Here is a 25,324-nt window from a genome sequence, read left to right as displayed (position 1 = left end):
CTCTTGGAAAGGACTTGAGTTCAGTTCCCAGCGTCCATGCCAGACAGCTGGTAAGCACCTATAATTCTGGCTGCAGAGGAATCTGACACCTCTGGCCTCTTCTGGCAGCTGCACATATGTACACACGCAATTAAAAATTAAAAACAATAAAAGCCAAGATTCCAGCATTTGCAGGCCCTGGCAATCATGTAAAAGAGTATCGTTGGGTTATTGATCCGTGCTCTTATTTTAATGAATGTATCTGCAGTTATAACTCTCTTGGCTTTCACTACATCCCCTATAAGTTTTGGTGTGCCGATGTTTTGGCTTTCTAGCATTATGACGAAACACCTGAGAACTCAATTTAAAAACAGGAAAGATTAATTTTGGTTCAAGGTTTCAGAATTTTCAGTCTGTGGTTGCTTTTGAACCTGTAGCAAGGGAGTAGGTAGTGATGGAAGTGTGTGAAGGAAAAATCTTGTTTATCTCAGTGTGGCCAAGACTCCAGGGAGAGAGGTTGGGGTTCCCATACCTCCCTCAAGAATACACCTCTAATTATCTAACTTCTATCTATCTTCCCACTTAGGTCTCACCTCCTAAAAGCTTTGCCACTTCCCAATAGCACCAGAGGTTGATGACCAAACCTTGGGTACATGGGCCTTGGGTGACATTCATATCAGGAAAGCTGCGTTCATTCACCTTTGCTTTCTGATCTCTTTTGTGAGTCCTGTGACCCATTGGCTGGTTAGGGTGTGATGTGTAATTTCCACACAGCTGTACACTTTCTGCTTTTCTAACACTGTGGTCAGAGAAGGCAATGTAATTTCAATTTTTTTCTTTTTTTGAGACAGCATTTCTCTATGTAATCCTAGCTATCCTAGAACTTGCTACGTAGATCAGGCTGACTTCGAACTCACAGAGATCCACCTGACTCTGCCTCCCCAGTGCTGGGATGAAAGAGTGCACCACCACAATTCAATCTTTTTAAGTTCATTGTCTTAGTTACTTTTCAATTGCTGTGAAGAGACAGGACCACCAAGGAAACTCATAGAAGAGCTGATTGGAGCTCAGTGGGCAGAGTGGCGCGGGGCAGGCAGGCATGGCACCAGAGCAGTGGCTGACAGCTCACAGCTGATCCACAAGCACAAGACAAAAAGGTGGGGTCCTGCCCCACGGGGAACTTAGGTCCCCTGAGAAGGGAGACCTGGGACCGAGGAAAGTGCGGCTGCTGGCCCTGTTCCTCAGCCTCCTCCCTCCCCCAGACAATCAGCAGCAGAGAGCCGAGTCAGGCAAGAATTCATTTATTTAAAAACAACAAGCTCTTTTTAAAGCATAAAGAAAACGCCGGGCGGTGGTGGCGCACGCCTTTAATCCCAGCACTTGGGAGGCAGAGCCAGGTGGATCTCTGTGAGTTCGAGGCCAGCCTGGACTACCAAGTGAGTCCCAGGAAAGGCGCAAAGCTACACAGAGAAACCCTGTCTCGAAAAACCAAAAAAAAAAAAGAAAACAAGACTGGGGGCGGGGCAAATGCCCCACTGGGACATCAGCTTAAAGGTTACCCAATCACACGCCTAGTCTACAGTAGTTACAGTGTTGTCTATGAGGGAATCATGTACTGACATCATCTTTCTTGACCTGAAGCTCCAGTCATATTTTTTTGTAAACAACTTGGGTTCCACCCTCTACACTTTCCCTGGGGGCCAGCTTTACTAGCACCTGGCTCCATAGGCCCTTCCCTCACACAGAAAGAGAACTAACTGGGAGCAGTGTGGGCTTTTGAAACCTCACAGGCCACCCCAAAGTGACACACTTCCTCCAACAAGGCCATGCCTCCTAGTCCTTTTAATCCTTCTCAAACAGTCTCACTTCCTGATGTCTAAGTATTCAAATATGTGAGTCTACCCAGGCCATTTTCATTCAAACCACCACATTCATGAAGACTTGTGTGGCTTAACATATGATGTGCCTTGTAGAATGCTTCGTCTGTTCTTTCTGGCCATGGCTGATTTTGATTGGGTGCTATGCTTGTCTGTTTCTCTAGCTGTTTATATGTGTGTGTGTGTGTGTGTGTGTGTGTGTGTGTGTGTGTGTATATATATATTTCCAATTTTCTTCTCTCAATGCCTTCTGCCTAGCTGATCTCCCCATTATTGAAAGTGTGACATTAAAGTTGCCAACTATTATGGTATAACACCTGTGTTCTTGTTCAGTTTTGTCAATATTTGCTTCATCTATTCTTGGGTTCCAATGTTGGATGCATATGTATATGGATATTATATATTCTCCATGAGTTTATGTGTTTATTAGCATATACTCTTGTTTAGCTTTTGAAATAACTTTCCTTTGCCTATCTATTGTTCATACTGTAACTACTCAGAGCTCTGGGTTTTTCTTTGCATAAAATGTCTGAAAGGATGAACGGTGCTGGTTGTTGGCGGAAGAGTCACGGCCATGGTTACCAGAGTTAGAATGGGCTTTATTAGGAAGAAGAGGGGACAGAAGGGAGAAGCCAGGCCTGGCAGGGGAGGGAAACGGGGCAGAGCAGACAGCAGAGAGGTAACAGAGAAAGGGAGGTTGGGGAGTCCGCGTCCAGCTTTTTAAGGCTGGTATGTCATGGCCAGCTGATGATGTAAGACGTTAGACCCAGAAGACTGAGAGCAGGATCCTAACAATGTCCCTTTGAATCTTTTCACTTTAAGCTTATTTGTGTCTTGTGGACAGTATATAGTTGGGTAATGTTTTTTAAATCCATTCTGCCGATGTGTATCTTAAACACCCTTTACTCTGTTAAGTATGAATCGATTACTAGCAGGGATTGCTCTGCATTTTGCTGTTCGTCTCTGGCTGGCACTCAGTTCCCTCAGTGCCTCCATCTTTAGTGTTTGAGTTTTCTCCTACAGCATCATTTATATGATCTCCTCGTTTCATGTCTGTCTGTTTTTTTTAATTATTTTTTAATGATTACCTTTGACTTTGCATTCAACACAGGGAGTTTATAAAGATGTAATTTGAGTTTAATTCAATTTGGTATTAGTAATATTCAAAACTCTACTTCTGCTGGGTGTGGTAGTGCCTGTGATCCAAGAATATGACAGCCTGAACTAGGGGGTCACATATCCAGGGACAGCCTGAGCTATACAATGAGACCCCACCAGAGAGAGGATAGAGGGACACACACACACACACACACACACACACAGAGAGAGAGAGAGAGAGAGAGAGAGAGAGAGAGAGAAGAGAGACTTCTAGATAATCCCACAGCTTCTCTCTTTATATTATTATTGTCACAAACTACACCTTTATTTAATACCCACTAACAGATCTATATTTATTTTCTATGCATTTAATATTTTTAGGGGGGTTTTCAAATTAAAATTTCTCTGTGTAGCCCTGGCTGTCCTGGAATTCTCACTGTAGACCAGGCTGGCCTTAAACTCAGAGGTCTGCCTGCCTCTGCCTCCCGAGTGCTGGGATTAAAGATGCACACCACACTCAAATTATGCATTTGTTTTCTAAGTCATATGGGAAACAAAGAGTGCTGGGAAGTAAAAAAAAAAAAAAAAAAAAAGTCATCTGGAGTGACTCACACCTGTAGTCCTAGCACTAGGGAAGCTGAGGCAGAAGGATTGTCCTAAGTTCAAGGACAGCCTGGGCAGCGTAGTGAGTTCTAGACCAGCATGAGCTCAAGTGAGACTCTGGGTCTTGTTTGTGACAAGTTACATCTGTCTTGCTGGTCCTCTGACTTTCTCAATTCGATTACTTGACTTAAAATTTAATTCTGGATGGATTTACCAGTCATCAAATGAATCAGCATTTGGGAGTGCTGGCCCACTGAAAAGTCTAGTGTGGGAAGAGATTTTCAAAATTCGGATGCATTTGTATCATGTTCTCAAATCACGTCCCTGCTGATGTGATTTCAGAGTCCAATATAAACCAAGGAGCAGGGGTGACAGCGGGGTGACCATGTGATTTACTGGTATTTCCTTCTTATTTGGCCACTGACGAATATGTCCATAAAACAAACACAAGAGTAACTGAGTGAGTGAGGAGAAAGTTCCCAATATCAGTGCCATGATGTGCAGCCCAGCCTTCCTCCTGGGTCCCTAGATAGCTCCTTCCTGTGGCTTGTTCCAGTGAAATGGCCCCTATTCTTCCTTAGCAGTATTCCTCAGCCGACCACTTGGTCTATCAGAGGGACGCCACAGCTTTGGGTTTCAAAAAAGACCAGAGGAATTAAAATCCCGAGCCATGGAGAGCAACATGGCAGTGAGCAAACCGTGTCTGAGCCTTCCTAAAAGAGAATGGGTTTGTTTGGGCTCATGATTTCAAAGGTTTGCATTAAGAATTGCTTGGCTCTGTGAATCCATTGCCGTGGGCCTTCAGTGAGGCAGAGCTTCATGGGAGAGAAGACAGAAGAACAGAAGTGCTTACACCTCATGGCAGGGTGGAGGGGGCAAGGTAGGTGTGGTGGTCTCAATGAAAATGCCCCCCTTAATCTCATATATGTAAGTGCTTAGTCATCAATTAGTGGAACTGTTTTAGAAGGATTTGGAGGTCTGGCCTTGTTGGAGTAAGTATGTCCCTGGGGGTGGGCTGTGAGGTTTCAAAAGCCCACATCCCAGGCCCAGTGTCTTTCTCTACCTGCTGCATGTTGATCAGGATGTAAAGCTCTCAGCCACTGCTCCAGCATCATGCCTGTCTGCTTCCTGCTTTGATAATCATGGACTAACCCTTTGAAATTGTAAGCAAAAGCACAACTAAGTGCTTTCTTTTGTAAGAGTTGCCTTGGTCATAGTGTCTCTTCATAGGAACAGAACAGTAACTAAGACAGTAGACATTGTGTGTAGTGACTCACTTCCTCCAGTCAGCACACCCTCTATAGTTCCCAGCAACCTATTCAAGTCTTAGTCTGTCATGGAGTAATCCATTGATTAGTCAGAAGCCTCATGATCCAATCATCTCTCAATAGTGTATCATCTGGAGACCAGGTCTTTACCAAAGGACCCTGTGGGGTACCAGAGAAGGGTAGGCAGCCAATCAAAGCGCTTTAAGGAACAGGTGACTACTCTAGGCAACTAGATTTGCTAGATTTGAACCCACTGGGACTCCTGGGAGACAGTAGACCATGCTTCCAGGGTGCCCCTGGGGTGGAATAAGAAACCTGAACTATTTTTTTTCACCTGTTACAAGGTGAGACCTGTTTGAGAAATAGGCGGGCCTGTGGCCATTTGGCTCCGTTCGCCTGAGTCGCCCTCTGTGGTGGCAGTCTGTTTGAAGGGCAATAGGAGAGTAAGAGAAGTCACTGCTAATTATGACTACAGCAGGGTAACGACGTGGAGGCAGGCCATGCAGAGAGGAGCACTGGACAGTCACCGGAAAAGACAATGAGCAGTTGAAAAGATGGAGAAGTGTAGGCAGCTTTTTCTTTTTGGGCCACCAGCTAACAAAAAAAAAAAAAAAAAAAAAAAAAAAAAAAAAAAAAAAAAAAAAAAAAAAAAAAGACACCGAGACTTATTATTAATTATAAAAACTTGGCCGATAGCTTAGGCTTGTTTTTAGCCTCCTCTTTTAACTTAAATTAATCCATTTCTAGTAATTTTTGTGCTGCCACGTGGCTCATGGCTTGTTACCTCATCTCCTACATGTCATGCTTCTTCTCCATCTGGCTGGTGATTCCTGGCATCTCCACCCTTCTTCTTCCCAGTGTCTTCTTCTGTGCCTGGACATCCTGCCTCGCTATTGGCCATTCAACCTTTTATTAAACCAATAACAGTGACACATCTTCACAGTGCACACAAAGATTAATCCACAATAGAGGAGGGCACCGCAAAACATGGAACCAGGCTTTCCATGTCTAAGTCAGTGAGGGATGATAAGACTCATAAGGAGAAGGGGGAACTGGGCTGTTGATGGGGAAGTGTGGGTACAGCAACCCTGCAGGCTATACAGAAGGGAGGGGAAGGTGACTCTGCTGAGAAAATGGGAGGTGACATCAAACTAAATGAAGAGAAAGAGAAGGAAGGTACTGAGGCTGGGGTTGGGGGACCATAGGGAAGAATAGTACAGAGGGCCAGAGGGCAGCGACCCAACCCAGACTCAGCTCTGGGGTGAACCACAGCATGGTTGTGTAACTGCAATGGCTAATTCTGGGAATGATGAGGTTTTGATGTGGGTGGAAAGGACCCCGTGGCTATGAGAATGAGAGGAAGTGGTGAGGCTGGAGCTGGGAGGGGCCTCCCATGGGGGAGGGACTCAGTAGCCATAGATGATGATTCTGGAGTGAGGAGGGAGCCCTGGACTGAGGACCTGAGGCCCCTGAAGACCATCAACCAAAGAGGGCCAGGGCTGATTAAAGGGATGGGAGCCACAGAACATGCCAAGTTCAGTTTCCCAGAAACCCATCTGTGTTGTGGGCTAAAACTGTCACTACCATTGCCCACTGCCTCCCAGGCATAGGCTTGCCTCCTTTTAGAAGGTCCAAAGTCCTCAGTGGTCTCTGAGAGGACCTGCTGGAGGCCGTGGGGCCCAGGCTCTGTGCCTTGTAGTGCCACTCCACTGAGGTAGGTCTGCATAGTTAACTTTCACTGTGAGACTATCCTGGACATTCTCAGGTCATGCTCCCACCAAAGGCTGTGCAAACCACAAGTGTCTCCAAGTATCTCTAAGGGTCCCTTGGACACCCAAATTTCTCCCAGGCTAAGGACCACAGATTCTAATGAAGACTTCCCCAAGGCAAGTGTGTTAGGACAGTTGGAAGGTTGGAGGAACAGTGGAGAGGGAGGTTAGGATTGTTTGCTCAGGGACAGTATTTTACCTGTTCCTGGGCCAGACTAAAGGTGGGTACTGGGGAGGTATGGTGTAGACAGACTTTTCTTTTGGGGCCTCCAGCTCACAAAAACAACAACAACAACATGGAGACTTATTATTAATTATGGAAGCTTGGACTTAGCTTAGGCTTGTTCCTAACTAGTTCTTATAACTTAAACTAACCCATATCTTCTTCTCATCTACATTCTTTTACGTGGCTTAGTTACCTTTACTCTGTACTGCCCATCCTGTTTCTTCTCCACTTGGCTAGCAACTCCACCTTTCTTCTTTCTGTCCAGAAGTCCCTGCTATACCTCCTGCCTAAATATTGGCCATTTAGCTTTTTATTGAACCAATCACAGTGACACATCTTCTCACAGTGTAAAGGAATATTCCACAACATTTCCCCCTTTTTGTCTAAATAAAAAAAGAAAGGTTTTAACAGTAATACAGTAAAACTATATACAATAAGAAAAATTATCAGGTAAGAATTACATTTACGCCGGGCGGTGGTGGCACACACCTTTAATCCCAGCACTCGGGAGGCAGAGGCAGGCGGATCTCTGTGAGTTCGAGGACAGCCTGGGCTACCAAGTGAGTTCCAGGAAAGGCACAAAGCTACACAGAGAAACCCTGTCTTGAAAAACCAAAAAAAAAAAAAAAAAATTACATTTACAATGTCTAGTACACTTGTATTTGGCAAATTTAGAGAAACTACCCCATTATCTATTCTATCTTAATCCAATGTTTTATACCTAAGCCATTTTTTTGCCATAATTTTTATTACCATCCTAAAATTAATTTTTTAGATAAATAACTTTATGCTTTTATTTCTCAACCTTATAAACTTTATATCTCTTATGTAAGTTTGTTTTCTGAATTTGGTAACAAGGAAAACTGTAAAACTGTAACTATTTAGTCTCCAAATCCCCATCAGAGGCCCAAAAAGGATAAACTATTACTTTAGTAAACAGGAAGTTCAGAGAAAGTAACTTCCAAAATTATAGAAATTACAGAGACATCTGGCTGCATGGACAGTCACCCAAAGGTTCCTCTGTAATGTTGGAGGATCCATTTTTGGCCTACAGGCCTAGAATATCTGAAGACTTTTCTGTAAAGCAGGAATTTTGAAGGACTGTCGTACCTTGTCTTGTCAAAGTTTGGCATTCACTTTCTTTTGTTCTGCTTGTCCAGTTTGGACAGCATACTGTCAGCAATCAAGGCAAGGGCAGCCCCTTGCCAAAATGGCTAATTTTTGCCATAAAGAAAGCAAACTGCAGGTGGAGGTTCTTTGATGTCCATCATCCTTTTTTGAAGTAAATTGGTGCTGCCGGGAGTAGATGTCTCACTGTCATGAAAAGTCTTTTGTTCTTAAAACATCTTAAATGCCATATTTTGTAGGTCTTTGAAGTATTTGAAGACCACCTATCTATCTAAAATATATCTCTGACCTTAAAAACATACTAACATGACTATAAGTTTGATTGTTATAGATTACTATTAACCTATTTTTTTAATGTCCTAAATAGCTTTCAAGGACTAAAAATTTACATTACATTTTTAAATGAGCTGCAGAGATACAATATCTTAAACAAGCATAGAAACATATATACAGTATAACAAAAATAACCTTAAATTTGTATTAATATACCAAAATCCATACCAATGTAAAATATTTGAGACTAGTGGTTTTTCAAAAGTAGACTCAACAATCCACCCTTTTATCCCATCATTTCTATATTATATCCCCCTTTCTCCCTTCAAAAAGAGGTCCCTGAATCTAATCTCCTTTGTTCAGCTTTTTCCCTTTTGACCATGACCAGTAACAATTTCAACCAACCCCCAAATGATGACAAATATATATATATCCCACTGAATGACCAAAAACCACCCACCCCACCTCTTGGGAATGTGGGTGTTGTGTTCTCTAGCCTGCTTCCTGTTGTCTGTGGGCAATGTCATCTTTATGGAACCTGAGAAAATTGAGATAATGGTCAAGTTCTGGGAAAACTAGCCATAAATATTTGTTGTTCAGTTTTTGTGCAATAGGAAAGTGCAAGGCTTATTTGTAGTCCTGGCTAGAATAGTCTGAGAGGGTGGACCATCTCAATCAGCAGCCTTGATGCTGTTCTGGATGCAGAACCCTAAGAAAACTGCTACAGAGGCATTCTGAGAGGCTGGATTACCTGGGACATCCATTTTCATTGGTGTCTGGTCTGCTTATAGTTTTTCTGGTTTTTTTTTTAATGTCTGTAGCCAGGATTTTTAGGAGGTCTCCCCCGATCAAAACTGATCTTAGCCAGTCTTGAATGAATCCATAGCCTTTTGTTTTCTGTGGAAACAAAAGTATGACCTCTTCCCCAATGCAGCATATTTCCCAACTTCCATTCTGAAGCCATGACATCTCTAAAGTATGTAGGCTGGTTTAATTCAGCAGTCCCTTCCACGATCTAGTGTCTCTCAGCAGGTGCTGTTCATTTATTGACATTCAAAAACTTAAAAGTCAACAAAGCAACATGCAGGACCCAGACTCTCTGTGTACTTTTCGTCTTTATGTGGCTTATGCTTTTCGTATTATTTTATTTTTTCTTTGAAGACTTTATCATATTTGTAAACTATTTATTTGTTTTTTTATGACTGTCTATATCCATTTTCTTTTCTATTTTAAGCCTACACACATTTTAAAACACTTTTTAACCTATTTAGAGAGTTCTTGGTCTGTATCTGTCTTTACTGAGTACCTGCAGCATTCTCTGACCACGTGAGACAAATCTTAAACTGCTATATCAGCTGCTGGCGTAGCTCAGCTTAGCTCATGGTGCTGGTGGCTGGCTGCAGCCTGCAGGCAGTCTGTATGCTGAGCCTACCAGACAGACTTCAGTCACCAGGAAGCTGCATTTAACTCCATGTTTTGAACTTCTTTTTAGCTTTCTCAGGCTTTGTGTGGATATACATGGCCTATGTTGGGTGCCATATGTAGACAGACTATTCTTTTTGGGCCGCCAGCTTGCAAAAAAAAAATGACATGGAGACTTATTATGCATTATGAATGCTTGGCCTTAGCTTAGGCTTGTTCTTAACTAGTTCATATAACTTACATTAACCCATATCTTTTAATCTATGGGTTTTTACATGGCTTGGTTACCTTTACTCTGTACTGTCCACTCTGCTACTGCTCATCTGGCTGGTGACTGCCTTTGTTCTTCCCAGAGTTCTCTCTGTAAGCCCCTGATACACTTCTTACCTAGCTACTGGCCATCTAGCTTTTTATTGAACCAATCACAGTGACACATCCTTACACAGTGCAAAGGAATATGCCACAACAGTACGGGGCTGGCCCCAGAATTCCCGCGGCACACCGTTGTTGATACCTACTTGCTCTCACCACAACAGCCCCACTTGCTAAGAACTGCTGCTGGTTCTATTTATCTACGACACACGCCCCAAAACCATAGCTACCACCTGCACTAAGCCACCAATGCCCCTGCCCAAATGGCAGAAACAGGTTCTCTTTGATCTCTGGGCCTCCTTTACCAAAATGTACTGCTCTCGCTTCAGCTAGTGCTATCATTCTACAGTAGATAGGGGATCAGTACACATCTGTGGCTGAGATAGCAAGGCCTGCTCTGCATCTGCACACTGAGCTTGCATCCCTCCTGGGGTCCCTGGCCCCCTCACTTCCTCTCCTCTCTCCTTGTCCATGCTGCTCTAGATTCCTTCACAAGGCTGTTGCCCTGGCTGTCCCTTCCATCAATGGCACTAGGTCTTTGTGTGACTTGTTCCTTTACTTTACTCATCCTGTGGTCAAATGTCCCTTTGTCATTATGGTCTTCCTACTCACCCACTGAGGTCGAGGTGTTTCTCCAATGCCTCTTCTGCTGGTCCTGCCCGGCACTGAGGTCATCCAAGCTACAGTGTCCTTGTGACATCCCCTGACTATCTGCTTCCAGTGTCTGGCTCCCAGAGGTGCTCACTACACACTTACGGAATGAACACAATTGTCTAAGGCTCTCTGCCCTGCTCCGCCCCCACTTAGGACTCACTCAGGACACAGATGCTCCTGCAAGATTTGAGTCAGGCTGGCCTTCAAGTAACAAGCCCCTTCTAGTTCTCAGCCTCACGTGTGGCCGCCAGCCCCCTCCTGCTAACCTCCAGGCATTCCATATCCTTGTCAGCAGTCAGCATCCTTGGCCTTTGTGTGGTCTGTGCCTCTGCCCTGTCGTCTCCTGGAAGACAATTTACTCTTTGTATTTCCTTAGATTCCACCTCCCCTGGGAAGCCCTGGTGCCCTCATCAGATATGTGCCTCCTCTGTGCTCACACTATCTCCTCTATGCTCACACTACCTCCTCTGTGCTCACACTGCCTCCTCTGTGCTCACACTACCTCCTCTGTGCTCACACTACCTCCTCTGTGCTCACACTGCCTCCTCTGTGCTCACACTACCTCCTCTGTGCTCACACTGCCTCCTCTGTGCTCACACTACCCTCTCTGTGCTCACACTGCCTCCTCTGTGCTCACACTGCCTCCTGTGTGCTCACACTATCTCCTCTATGCTCACACTACCTCCTCTGTGCTCACACTGCCTCCTCTGTGTTCACACTACCTCCTCTGTGCTCACACTACCTCCTCTGTGCTCACACTGCCTCCTGTGTGCTCACACTGCCTCCTCTGTGCTCACACTACCTCCTCTGTGCTCACACTGCCTCCTCTGTGCTCACACTGCCTCCTCTGTGCTCACACTACCTCCTCTGTGCTCACACTACCTCCTCTGTGCTCACACTGCCTCCTCTGTGCTCACACTCCCTCCTCTGTGCTCACACTGCCTCCTCTGTGCTCACACTGCCTCCTCTGTGCTCACACTGCCTCCTCTGTGCTCACACTGCCTCCTCTGTGCTCACACTGCCTCCTCTGTGCTCACACTGCCTCCTCTGTGCTCACACTGCCTCCTCTGTGCTCACACTGCCTCCTCTGTGCTCACACTGCCTCCTGTGTGCTCACACTGCCTCCTGTGTGCTCACACTGCCTCCTGTGTGCTCACACTGCCTCCTGTGTGCTCACACTGCCTCCTCTGTGCTCACACTGCCTCCTCTGTGCTCACACTCCCTCCTCTGTGTTCACACTGCCTCCTCTGTGCTCACACTACCTCCTCTGTGCTCACACTGCCTCCTCTGTGCTCACACTGCCTCCTCTGTGCTCACACTCCCTCCTCTGTGCTCACACTACCTCCTCTGTGCTCACACTACCTCCTCTGTGCTCACACTGCCTCCTCTGTGCTCACACTACCTCCTCTGTGCTCACACTGCCTCCTCTGTGCTCACACTACCTCCTCTGTGCTCACACTACCTCCTCTGTGCTCACACTACCTCCTGTGTGCTCACACTGCCTCCTCTGTGCTCACACTACCTCCTCTGTGCTCACACTGCCTCCTCTGTGCTCACACTGCCTCCTCTGTGCTCACACTGCCTCCTCTGTGCTCACACTGCCTCCTCTGTGCTCACACTGCCTCCTCTGTGCTCACACTGCCTCCTCTGTGCTCACACTGCCTCCTCTGTGCTCACACTGCCTCCTCTGTGCTCACACTGCCTCCTCTGTGCTCACACTGCCTCCTGTGTGCTCACACTGCCTCCTCTGTGCTCACACTGCCTCCTCTGTGCTCACACTGCCTCCTCTGTGCTCACACTCCCTCCTCTGTGCTCACACTACCTCCTCTGTGCTCACACTACCTCCTCTGTGCTCACACTACCTCCTCTGTGCTCACACTGCCTCCTCTGTGCTCACACTACCTCCTCTGTGCTCACACTACCTCCTCTGTGCTCACACTACCTCCTGTGTGCTCACACTCCCTCCTCTGTGCTCACACTACCTCCTCTGTGCTCACACTACCTCCTCTGTGCTCACACTGCCTCCTCTGTGCTCACACTGCCTCCTCTGTGCTCACACTACCTCCTCTGTGCTCACACTGCCTCCTCTGTGCTCACACTGCCTCCTCTGTGCTCACACTGCCTCCTCTGTGCTCACACTTAAGTCTTGTAATGCATACCAAGCTCTCCTTGCTGGTTTCCTTGACCTTAAGGCCCAAGTGGGCAGGAACCAGCCTCAGAGCCCAGGGCCCAGGGCTAAGCCAAGGCTTAAGCCAGGAGAGTTGCAAGAGTCAGTGAAGGGCCAACACCCTTGGGTTCCCTTCCCAGCTGCATGGCTCCTTTGGGACTCCCAACTCCCCTGGTCCTTCCAGCGCTATCACCATTCATGGAAGAACAGACTCAATGACAGGCACCCCCAGCACCACCCCAGATGGATGCAGCTCTGTTCTATCACCATCTGTGGGAGAACAGAGTCAATGATTGACAGGCATCCCCAGCACCACCCCAGATGGACACAGCTCAGTGTCTCCTACTTCTGGATGATGGAGTGGAATATTAAAAAGATGAGAAGGATGAGGAGACAAGGAAGAAAGAAAAACTGGTTTGCTCTGAAGATAAAATAAGCACCTGCTGCACAAGTGTGATAATTTGAGTCCATCCCAGAACCCACCGAGGAAGAGGAGGACCAACCCCAGAAAACCATACGCTGACTTCCACAGTAGGCTGTGGCATGTGCACATGATTATAATGAAGAAACATTCATTTAAAAGCATTTAATTTACCTGGGTGTTGGTGGTGCACACCTTTAATCCCAGCACTCAGGAGGCAGAAGCAGATGGATCTCTGTGAGTTCGAGGCCAGCCTGGGCTACAGAGCGAGTTCCAGAGCAGCCAGGGTTACACAGAGAAACTCTGTCTTGAAAAACCAAACCAAACCAAACAAACAAAGCCCCCACACCTTTTTATTTAGTATGCAAAACATGTGTATACAGTATTGCAACACACAAGCAATGAGAGCAGAGAGAATGCATTGAGTGAGCACATACTGTATACCCGATGCTTCTATCTTAACTATCCCCTCCACAAACAGCTCCAGAAAGCAGATGTTATGATGGACTCATCTCACAGATGAAGAAACTGAGGCACGAAGAACTTAACTTGCCTATGTCACCCACACATGAAGCAGGGGCTTGGGGTCTGCTGCTTGGCTTCCAGGTTGTATCTGAAAACAGAGGAGGGGATTCATCTGTGTGGAGGAGGAAGAGATAAGGGGTGTCCAGGGACCCCGAGTCCATCATTGTCTTTGGGACCCTGACGTGAGCATTAAGAAGTTTAAGAAGAGGGAGAATTGGGGCAGGGCAGGAGGCTTGTGAGATAGTCACTCTGAGCGGGCGGCCTGGGCGGCCACGGTCTCAGTTCTGGTCCTGCAGGATGGTCCTGTAAAGAGTATTGCTGGCATCTCCCAAGGGGCACCGTGGTTCCCCCGAGATGCTCACTGGCACTCAGGTGCAGACTCTCACCACAGATGGCTCCATCACCTGGGGTGGTTTTGTCCCTCCTTTGGGGTGGTTTCAGTTCCTTGATATGAGGATGTTTATCAGTCTTATTGTTCCTGGAGTCTGAGATGACTCAGGAGAGTGACTCAGGAAGAAAGGTGGAGGAGGCAGACACCGAGCCGGAGAGGGACAGGGCTCTCCTTTAGCCTGTCTCACAAGTGCTCGTGCAAGCCTCCTGCATACAGAGAACATGTCTCACAGACACCACGTGATCAGTCGTCATGTGAACAGTACCCCTGCTTGCTCATGTATCATGTATATACACGTATATATACACCCAGAGTTCACAGGCATGGATCCCTACATAGCATGAGTTACACCATGCATGATTAACAGGCCACTAGAGACACACAAGCTCATATGTCCTTGTCCACAATGCCTACATTAAAAAAAAATGCAGACCCTCCACCCACCCCATCTCCCACACGTACAAGAAAGTGGCAATGTGCAGAGGGGCATGTACGCACATTTTTGTGTAAGAGCAATATTTATGAAGCACCTACCTTATGCCCTGTGCTATGCTAGGAGCTGAGAATAAAGCAGAGAGAGAAATGGAGGTCTAGCCTGTTCACTCTTGCCTGGGAAAAGATGTACGGTGGTCAAATCCGAGAGAGCCCCCATTTCCCACGTTTCCTCTGCACTCAGAGCTGACTTTGCTGTGTATGAAGTGATCATGTCAACCCCACCATGTCGCATGCACACCCATGAGCACGCACAGCCCTCTCTCAGAAGCCGTGTAGCACAACTGGGCCCTGGGCAGGAGCGGGTGGCAGCTTGTACTATTCAGAGACCAGAACCATTTTGAGCCCTTCCCGTTACCCAAGGACCCTGAGCCTCCACCAATCCCCTAGGAGCAGCCAATGATCCTAGGCACGAGTGCCAAGTGCATTACAGATAGGTCCAGGCCCGTGTGTGCACAAGCGTGCACGCTGCTCAGTATCATCCCCCCTCCCAGGGCCTCCTCCTCTCCCTACACTCTGCCATGGTTCACAGACACTGGCTCTCCTGAGAACGGGTGCCCGCAGGGAGGCGGGATGTGATGACTCTGCTTCCAGGCAGCTGTGGTGAGTTTCGGCAGAGACTCCCTTCCTCACAGAGGCCCTGGTTTACTGAAAGTACTGGCTACCGTGGTTTCCCCACATCAAAAAGGTCAAACTCTCACAAGAATATTTACTGAGAACTGTCAGTCAATCAACAAGCAGTTTCTGATAGCTGTTGCTCACAGGCTGGGGAGGGAGGCAGGCTGAACAAACCCAGGCTGAGTCCTACAGTAGGTCGGGACCGGGACAGAGCTAACTAGGAGAGGAAAAGTGGCCAGGCAGCAGGAATGGATGCCACCAGGAGACCGAAACAACCAAGTTCCTGGTCAAAACTGAGATGTGCGGTGAGGGGGTAATTGACAAGAAAGAAGCTCACCCTGTGACGCCGTGACTGACTCTCCATCATAGTCATCATTAAGGGAAGTTAGGGGACACAGAGCCACATGGTGACAAGGCCAAAGCTCTGGTGCCTAGGACAGGGTGGCGGCCAGTTGAATCGGGTGGTGGTGTGACTTGCTGTCTCACCGAGCGAGCACCCACATTGTGCTGGGCTCCTTCTGGGGCTAATGAAGAAGCCCAGGCTTGGGGGACCCAGAAGAGAGACATCTAACACCTCCTGAAGGTGGTGACATTTGAGCTGAAAGGTGATAAGGTCATTCTCCCAGCCCATATGAACCATCTCCAGTTAGCAGGGTGTGTGTGTGTGTGTGTGTGTGTGTGTGTGTGTGTGTGTGTGTGTGTGTGTGTGTGCATCCATGTGGGGTGCATGGTGCACATGTGGAAGCCAGAGAACAACTTGGTTCTCTCCTTCCACCCTGTGGGTCCCAAGTTGGCAGGCTGGGCAGCAAGCGCCTATACACACTGGGCCACCTCGTCAGGCTCAGTTAGTGGAGTTCTTAAAGGAGCCGGTGCTGCTGAAGGCTTTGCAAGGACCCACTCATGGGAACCCAGGACCATCTTCTGGAGATGTCGTATAAATAGCCCCACAAGAAAGTCACCATGTCCACGACACCTGCTCTGTCCTGCCTGCCCACTCCTTCGCCTTGCAGTGTCTGAAGCAGGTGCAGAACCAGTCTGGGGGTGGTTTTAGGGGGTGCCCAGCCGTGGCGAGTAACTGTCAGTTTAGTTCTGGGTTTAATAAATTGTTAGTGTGGAAAGTGATCGGTTCCGCTAAAGCCCCGTCCACCCCCCACTCCCCCCACCACAGCCCGTCACACAATCCAAGTGTTGCCTGGGTTACCCACAATGGCAGCCAGCCAATCAACAAACATTGGTGAGAATTTTTATGTCTTGGTCTGACCCAGGGATGAGCGGCTGGAGGGGCCCTTTTTCCATGTTATTTTGTTTTACTGAATACCTGTGCTAGCCTGGTCCTGGGCTAGGGGCTGGGATCTGGGAGGCTGAGCCAGGAGACCCACAGCTCCAGGCCTCTGGGGTGAGCCCACCACTATTATTTTGCTAAATGGACAGAGTATCCAGCTGACCTCTGAATTCACATCTCTCGACTAGTGCAGCTCGTCTGAGAAGTTTCTTCGTGTCACGGCGGACAGTGGTTAATGCAAAACTTCACAATTGATCCAAGTGCAGAGATGGTCAGTGGGGTGCTGTCAAAAGTGGGACATCTGTGTTGTACCTCCTCCTCAAGTGCAGGGACCGCTGAGAAGGATGGGGGGAAAATCCTAAGAGCCAGAGGCTGGGGAGAACCGGTTGAACCTTGTCTTTCCGGCATGACAGGACCGCTGCTCTCTCGAGCTTACAGCAGCTGTGGTGGCCTAGAGGACTGCACCAGCCCACACCAGTCAACAATCCAGCATGGAGTGGGAAGGGGCTTGTGAGCCCCCACCCCTAGCTGAGGAGCTAGTGACAGCCTCGGAGGGAGGGAGGGAGGGAGGGAGGGAGGGAGGAAGGGAGGGAGGGAGGGAGGTCCGTTTTCTTCAAGGGTGTGGCCCCTGGGAGGTCAGCCATGCTCTCTCTGGTGCATGGCCCCACACCCACCAATGTATAGGCAGCCCACAGTGGACTCCATGGGCTACTGAGAGAGAGAGAGAGAGAGAGAGAGAGAGAGAGAGAGAGAGAGAGAGAGAGAGAGAGAGAGAAGAGAACAGGAGAACATGAAGTTGAATAGGGGTCAGAGTGAAGAATAGTTCTGAGAGGAGTCAGGGGAAGGAGTTGAGGGTGAATATGATCAAAACACACCGTATGTATGCATGTATGATATCCTCAAAAATTAATATGAATGCTATATTTTAAAAAGAAAGGCGCTACAGACCAGCCTAGGCTACACAGTAAGACCTTGCTTTAAGCAACAAAGCAAAAAATAATAATAATAAATAATAAAAGAGGATGTGCACTTGGAGAGAATATTTTGTCCTGTCTTCAAAGGCTTGGAGGGAGAAATGGTGGAGACTGAGCCTGAAAAACTGTTTTGGTTGCTGGGAGTGGGTGGATGGTGGCGCATCTGGAGATTGTATTGTCCTGGAGTTATACAGTGATGGGAAGTTCATGGCAAATATACTAAAGCCTGCCGGACTACGTGTGTGTGTGTGTGTGTGTGTGTGTGTGTGTGTGTGTGTGTGTGTGTGTGTGTGTGTGCATGTGAGTTTGTGTGCATGTGAGTGTGCATGTGCATTCATTCCTGCATATGTGTGTGTGCATGTGAGTTTGTGTGCATGTGCGTTCATTCCTGCGTGTGTGTGTGTGTGTGTGTGTGTGTGTGTGTGTGTGTGTGTACCTTGGATGCATGTGCACATGGAAGCCTGAGGTCAGTGTTGAGTGTCTCTATCATCCCTCTCCACTGTTTACTTTGAGACGGTTTCTCACTGAGCCTGGAGCTCCCCAGTTCAGCTAAACTGGGTGTCCAGCAAGTACCAGGAAGCTTCCTGTCTCTGACTCCCCACAGCTGGATTTGCAGGTGCCTGCCTCTGTATCCAGCTGTTTTGCATGGGTTCTGGGAACAGACCTCAGGTCTTCAAGCTCCTCCAGCCAGCACTTCACTGACTGAGGCATGTCCCCATCCCTGGAGTGTCTTTTTGTAATCATTAAAATGGTACATTCTCTGCTACATGCATTCAGTCTTAATGAATGATAACTTCATGAGGCCCTGGGTTCCATCCTGTGGTGGCCAGGTTTATTGTTGTTCGTTTCATTGATTGATTTTTGTCAATGTGACACAAAGTACAGTTACCTGGGAAGAGGAAACCTCAGTTGAGGAATTGTCTCCATCAGACGGTCCTATGGGCATGTTTCTGCAGCATTTTCTTATTTGAGGATGGATGTGGGTGTGGGAGGACCCAGCCTACTGTGGATGGTACTAGCTCAGGGCAGGTGGTCCTACCTTGCAAAAGAAAGCAGGCTAAGCAAGCCATGAGGAATAAGCCAATAAAAGTGTTTCTCCATGGCTTCTGCTTCAGTTCCTGCCTCCAGGTTCCTGCCCTGAGCTCCTTCCCTGGCTTCCCTGGTGATGAACTGTGATGTGGAAGTATAAGCCAAAAATAGCCTTTTCCTCTCCAAGGTACTTTTGGCCAGTGTTTCAACACAGCAAACTAGCACAGATCCCCGGTAAACCCACCATGGTGGCATCTGTCCATACTCCCAGCACTCAGGAGGTGAAGGCACCAGAAAAGAGGTCATCTTTGCCTACATAGGGAGCTTGAGGCTTCTATGGTCCTGAGAGAGAGAAAGAGAGAGAGAGAGAGAGAGAGAGAGAGAGAGAGAGAGAGAGAGAGAAAAGAAGAAGAAGAAGAAGAAGAAGAAGAAGAAGAAGAAGAAGAAGAAGAAGAAGAAGAAGAAGAAGAAGAAGAAGAAGAAGGAAGAAGAAGAAGGAAGAAGAAGAAGAAGAAGAAGAAGAAGAAGAAGAAGAAGAAGAAGAAGAGAAGAAGAAGAAGAAAAGAAGAAGAAGGAGGAGGAGGAGGAGGAGGAGGACGAGGAGGAGGAGGACGAGGAGGAAGAGGGAGGAGAGGGGAGGGGAAAGGAGGGGAGGAAAGGAGAGGAGAGGAGAGAAGAGGAGAGAAGAGAAGAAAAGGCCCATCATTGTTTCAATAAGCAGTCTTGTGGTTGCAAAGAACACAATTACTCTATGGGCATGTGCACATGTGTAGGTATATGCTGGTGTTCAAGTGTGTGTGCATAGGTGCAGGTGTATGTGCACGCATGTCAGAGAACAGAGACAATATCAAGTGTCCTCCTCGGTACTCCACTTTGTTTGGCAGCATCTCTCACTGAACCTGGAGCTCATCCATTTGGCTAGGCTGGCTAGCCAGCAAGCCCCAGGGATCTGCCTGTCACTGCCCTCCACCCCCACCCCCACGCTGAGGTATCAGGCATGTGCCGCCATACCTGCATTACGTGGTGCTGGGGATGGTGCAGTCCTCACGCTTGCCAGGCAAGCTCCTGACCCACCAGCCACTTCCCCAGGTCCAGAACTGGCTTTTCAGGCTGAGCTGGGAAGCACACCTGCAGTCCCAGGACTTGGGAGGCAGAAGCGAGAGGCTATTTCCAGCACAACCCAGGCCCCATAGCGAGACCTTGAACCGATCCGCATGATAAAATAAAGTGCCTCTCCTGGCTCATTGTTTTAAAAGTTTAAGACTGTGGTTTCACTCATGGCTGGGCCAAGGGGATGAAGTAATTCCTTCAGCGCGGAAGGCATGGGTTCTGGGACGTGCTTCATTTGCACAGGCGGTAAGGCCTTCGTGGGAACAGAAGTGGTGGCGGTGGCGTAATCGGAAGACTAAGCTTGTTGCCTACTAGCCCGTGGAGCCCACAGAAAGCACCTAGTGAGTCCAGTACTAGTTCTGGGAAAGCTCTCAATGGTCACCTCTACTTACGTGACTCCCTGTGCCGCCCATTGTGCCAGGTGGTGAGGGGGGTCTCTGGCTAAGCAAGAGTCACATGCTGTGCGGGAGAGGTGAGGGTGAGATCCAGTCCACAGAAACCTTGTGAACTGGGAGTCACAAGCTGATCCTCAAAGAGGCCACTCTGTCATCAAGAGAACAGACTCTGACCTGATACCCTAGCGTTCTGTGAAGCAGGACTCTGGAGAAGTGGGGGTGCTGGGCAGAAGGAGGTCCACCAGGGAGGCCAGGAGTCTGAAACTGCAGAATGTGGCAAGGTCACACTAGCTAAGGGTCTAAGAATTAACAGACCATGGAGTGGGAAGTGGTGAGCAGTGGGGAAGAGGGAAGACCTGACTGGAGATTGCTTCCTGTGTGCTCAGCCACACACAGTGTCTGTGGTGTGTGTGTGTGTGTGTGTGTGTGTGTGTGTGTGTGTGTGTGTGTGTCCTTGTGTATGTGCACATGTGTAGGTTCGAAGGCCAGAGGTCGACACTGAGTGTCTTTCAATGGCTCTGCACCAGGCTTTCTGAGACAGGATCTCTCTCCGAACCTGGAGCTCACTGACTCCTAAACTGGTTGCCAGTGGCCTCAGGATCTTCCTGTCACTGCTTCCCCCGTTCTGGGGTTGCAGGTGCATGGCACCATCTGGCTCTTTACATGGGTCCTGAGGACCTGATCTCAGGTTCTCTGGCTTGTTTGGCTAACACTTTGCCCACTGAGCTGCCTCCAAGTCCCAGCTCCACTTTTCCTGTTATTCGTCTCTAGATTGTTTTTAATGTTTTATTTAACTAACTTTATTTTCCAAAGAAACCTTGTCTCCTCAAGACGGAACGCGGTCTTTACCACAAGCAGGAGGGAAGTGCAGACGCCGGAACAGAAACCCACACTCACTGCTGTGAGTTGCTGTGCCACCCTGGTGGGCAATCAGCAGAGAAGGAGAAGTGACAGAGGGATCGGGGAGGGAAGCCCAGAACGCCACACTGAGCGGCACTGGAGAACATCCACCAGACAGGCAGCGTTGGGACCAGACAGTTTGGGTGAAAAACTACCATCCGTCAGGCTCCATGATTCTGGACTTGGGATGCAGCAGCGTGGCCATAGTTGAAGGCCTGGGCAGTGCAGCCCACCTGAGAGGGTAGAAGACCCACTGAAAGAGGGCAGGGGTGGGCGGGCGTCCATAATGTGTGGTCGTACACATGGCATGAGATCATGGCATGTGCCAGCTAGGGCAGTGACGTGGCTGAACCCTAGCTGTGCAAATGCCCAGCAGCTGCTGTGGGTGGCTCCGGAACAGGCTGGCACTGAAGAGAGATGGCAGGGGACATCACTGGCTCTCTTATTCTCTCACAAGTCACAGGTGCCCTGCCGGTGGCACTGACTCTGCCAGACCAGGTTTAGAAAAGATTGTCACTGACTTGGTTGGGGAAGAGGGAGCAGAAGAGATGGGAAAGAGAAAGAGGAAGAGGATGGAGGGAGTAAAAGAAGAAAGGAGAAGAAGAAAGAAAACAAAAGGAGGAGTAGGAGGACCAGGAGGTGGCCTGGGGAGGCCGAGATGGACATCAGCCCCCCCAGTGGCTGAAGGGAGGAAGGAGAGCCCTGGCTTGGCATTGCAGTTTTTATTCTGACTGTAGCATCCGTTGCCTCCTTGCCAGTATGAACATGGGTTCCAGGAACTAGGGCATGCCCACCTTCGGAGTTCCCTGTTCTGCCGGCTACAGCACTCAAGACTGCTTAATCATTGCAAAAGAAGCTCTGGTATGAACACAAGCACACCGCTTGGGAATCGAGACGCGGGTTGTGATCCAGTGACGTCCTCAAGGACCTTCCCTTCTCCACTGCGCCGCATTTGCGACTGGCTTCCACTGCTGTGGGACGGTCTGTATGTCAAATTGCTCTGATTGGTCAATAAATAAAACAGTGATTGGCCAGTGGCTAGGCAGGAAGTAGGTGGGACAAGGAGAGAGGAGAATTCTGGGAAGCGGAAGGCTGAGGCAGAGAGACACTGCCAGCCGCCGCCATGACCAGCAGCATGTGAAGCCACCAGCCACGTGGCAAGGTATAGATTTATAGAAATGGGTTAATTTAAGCTATAAGAACAGTTAGCAAGAAGCCTGCCACGGCCATACAGTTTGTAAGCAATATAAGTCTCTGTGTTTACTTGGTTGGGTCTGAGCGGCTGTGGGACTGGCGGGTGACAGAGATTTGTCCTGACTGTGGACAAGGCAGGAAAACTCTAGCTACATTCCACCTCTACACGGATCTCTTCAGGATCACAATATGACTGGCCAAGCACCGTACACCACACACAGAGCGGAAGGACGGTGTCAAAGGACCCTCTCACGACGCTTTTTCTGATTAGGAAGAACTGTCCGTGTGACCTGGGGTGTCCCATGATAACAAAGGACAGCTATGTAGACTGACTTGAGCTGAGACGCCCAGCTGGAAGTCGAGGCAGGACCATGCCAAGGTGGGCACACAACACACAGGAGTAAGTCAGAGTAGCCAGGACCCGAGTTCATCAAAGAGGACACAGGGACAGGCTCAAGAGACAGTGTGCAATGCAGCTAGCTGTATGCCATCCAGATCACGAATTTAGTAACATCAGAGAGGACTGTTCTCTGAGGGACTTGATCTGGGTCATCATGGCAGGAGCTGGGATGAAAGAACTGGACCTTTGAGGAGCTGGTGTTACGCAGTGGCGGCGTGTGTGTGTGTGTGTGTGTGTGTGTGTGTGTGTGTGTGTGTGTGTGTTGGGGGTGGTGTGGTTCAGCAGTGGAGTACTTGCCTGTTGTGAGCCTCCACGTTCAACATCCCCAGTACTGCAAAGGAAAAACAGTGACGAGTCACTCTGCACATGCCCTGTGGAGAGATGGGGACATGTGCAGACACAGGGTGGTGCCTGTGGGGCACATTTTATTCTGGACTTGACTTGTTCTGTCCTTGATCCCAAGGATGTCATTTTTCTTGACCGTGATTTACTGCTCTACCCCCACACCATTCGGACGTACTCGATCGGACATCAAGAGTAAGCTTGGCCAATGCTTTCAAAGCGTTAAGTGTGCAAGAGCCATTGGAAGGGCTCACTGAAGCGATGTATTTAACTCTCAGCACAGCCTCATGAGACAGGTACCATTTACAAATGAAGATGTGAGCTCAGAGAGGTGGCAGACTGGCCCGGCGCCACACAGCTAGGCTTAGGGTTCTGCTGTTCCCCAGCGCAGGAGAATTTGTGGGAGAAAAGCCGGCTCAGGTAAGCTGGGCTGCAGCTACTTGGTCGGCACTTGGGGAAGCCCGAGGACACAGACCGGTGCTGGGCCAACGCGGGCCACCAGGGGGCAGCAGGGACCAGGGCACCGCCCTTCCCTTCGCCCTTCCACCTTGGGCCTTCTGGATACAGTAGCCGCTGGCTGTTACTTGCTCCTGCCCCCATTTCTCCCGCGTTTCACCCCGGAGTGGTAACACACGCTGCCTTCGGTCCCACAAACACTGACGTCGCTTGAGCCCGTGTGTGACGTCACGGCAAGTCCGAGACGTCACGGGCACTTCAAACTCACAGAGCGCGGTAAGCCCGTGGTAGGGCAGAAACTTGCCATGACTTGGGGCGGTTTGGTTTTTTTTTCTTCGGTTTTTATTTAATCATCTTCGTGGGAAAACCATGTCAGAAAGGTTGAAGAGGACGCGCGTGCTCCGCGGCCGCCCACGAGGCTGGAACCATAATGAGCCCAAAGCAGCGTTTTCTTCCACCAAGTTAAAGCAGACGCGTTCATCGCGGCTCCCAAAGCATCCAGCGGGGGCTGCTGGGAAAATCCCAGCCTGCAGTAGGGGGCTGGCTGACGGCGCCCACCGCTTGCAGCCTCATCCACTCCCATATGATACCAACCCTCGGGTCTTTTCTTCTTCCACCTTTCTAGCTAGTTCCCTCTAGGTGGAGGCCATTGACAAAAACATATGGAAACAAAACTCAGAGGCTGATAAACAACTGTGTTCATTTTAAGTGACAATTTCAGCTCCTCCGTCTAACCAGTCACATTTCAAGGCACCCGACTAAGCAACGGGAAGCATTTCCTGTGTGGTTTGAATGTGGTGTGTCCCCCTTGGGAAACTTGGCTGGAGTTGAATCCCTTTGGAGAGGGATTAAAAGGAGGAAATTACTCACTGTGGTATTTAGAGGAGCCTTTGGTAGGAGATCAGGGTTAGGTAAACTCATTAGAGTAGGCTCTAACTGAATCATAGTGACTGTACACAGAAACCAGACACATGCTCACACCAAACACATATACAAGCGCGCACACACCACACACACACACACACACACACACACACACACACCACACACACACACACACACACACACACACACACACACACACACACACACACACACACACACACTTCTGTGTTCTCCCATGGGATGCCCTGAATCACCTGAGGCCTCCATCATCAAAAAGGCCATCTCTTGACTTCAGAACTGTGAACTGAAATAAACCTCTTTTCTTTAATACTCACTTGGTGTGTGGTATTGGTCGACATCACAGAAAACAGCCTCAGTTTCCATCTCAGCACACAGCTCTGTGGGGTGGAGCCGCTGTACACAGTCACTTGTTTACAAGGTCCCTTCTTCAGATGGAACTTTGAGCCGGTGTCCTGTTAGAATGGATAGAAAACGTCCTCCCGCAGGCTCTGTGTTTTAACACTTGGTCCCCAGCTGGTGGCGCTGTTTTGGGAGGTGGTGGAGCCGTGTGGATACCCGACCTTTCTAGCAGAAAACCAGCCACCAGTGGGCCTGGAAGGTGATAGCCACCTCCAGGTCCCGTCACTGAGGTGTGTACGAGCCCCACTGCAAGCTTGTTATTTTGCAGACAGAGCTGCTGTGACCACCATGCCCCCCCCCCCCCCTTGAACAGGGTTAACCGTGAGCCCAAATAGGCCTCCCCTTCTGTAGGCTGCCTCTCTGGAGCTTGTCAGTTGAGAAATGTAACTAGCACAAACATTTCTGTGTGTCCTGACTCTCTTCCTGGAAATATGAAGTAAAATTCTGATTTGTGCTCACGATCTGAGGAAAATATAACAAGTGCCCATCAGGGAGAAGTTGCCTGATCAATGGTTGAAGAATAGTATGAAGAACCAGGACTAGTGACAAAGGGTAGGCCTTAGCTACTTGAGTATGGGAGCCAGGAGGGCACAGGCTAGCCTGCTCTATGGTAAATGACTGTAGGCAGGGGGACCTCCATGAGGCCAGGAAATG

The sequence above is a fragment of the Peromyscus maniculatus genome, chromosome 1, assembly GCF_049852395.1.
Source record: "Peromyscus maniculatus bairdii isolate BWxNUB_F1_BW_parent chromosome 1, HU_Pman_BW_mat_3.1, whole genome shotgun sequence".
NCBI lineage: Eukaryota > Metazoa > Chordata > Mammalia > Rodentia > Cricetidae > Peromyscus > Peromyscus maniculatus.
This window is presented reverse-complemented; position numbering follows the sequence as displayed.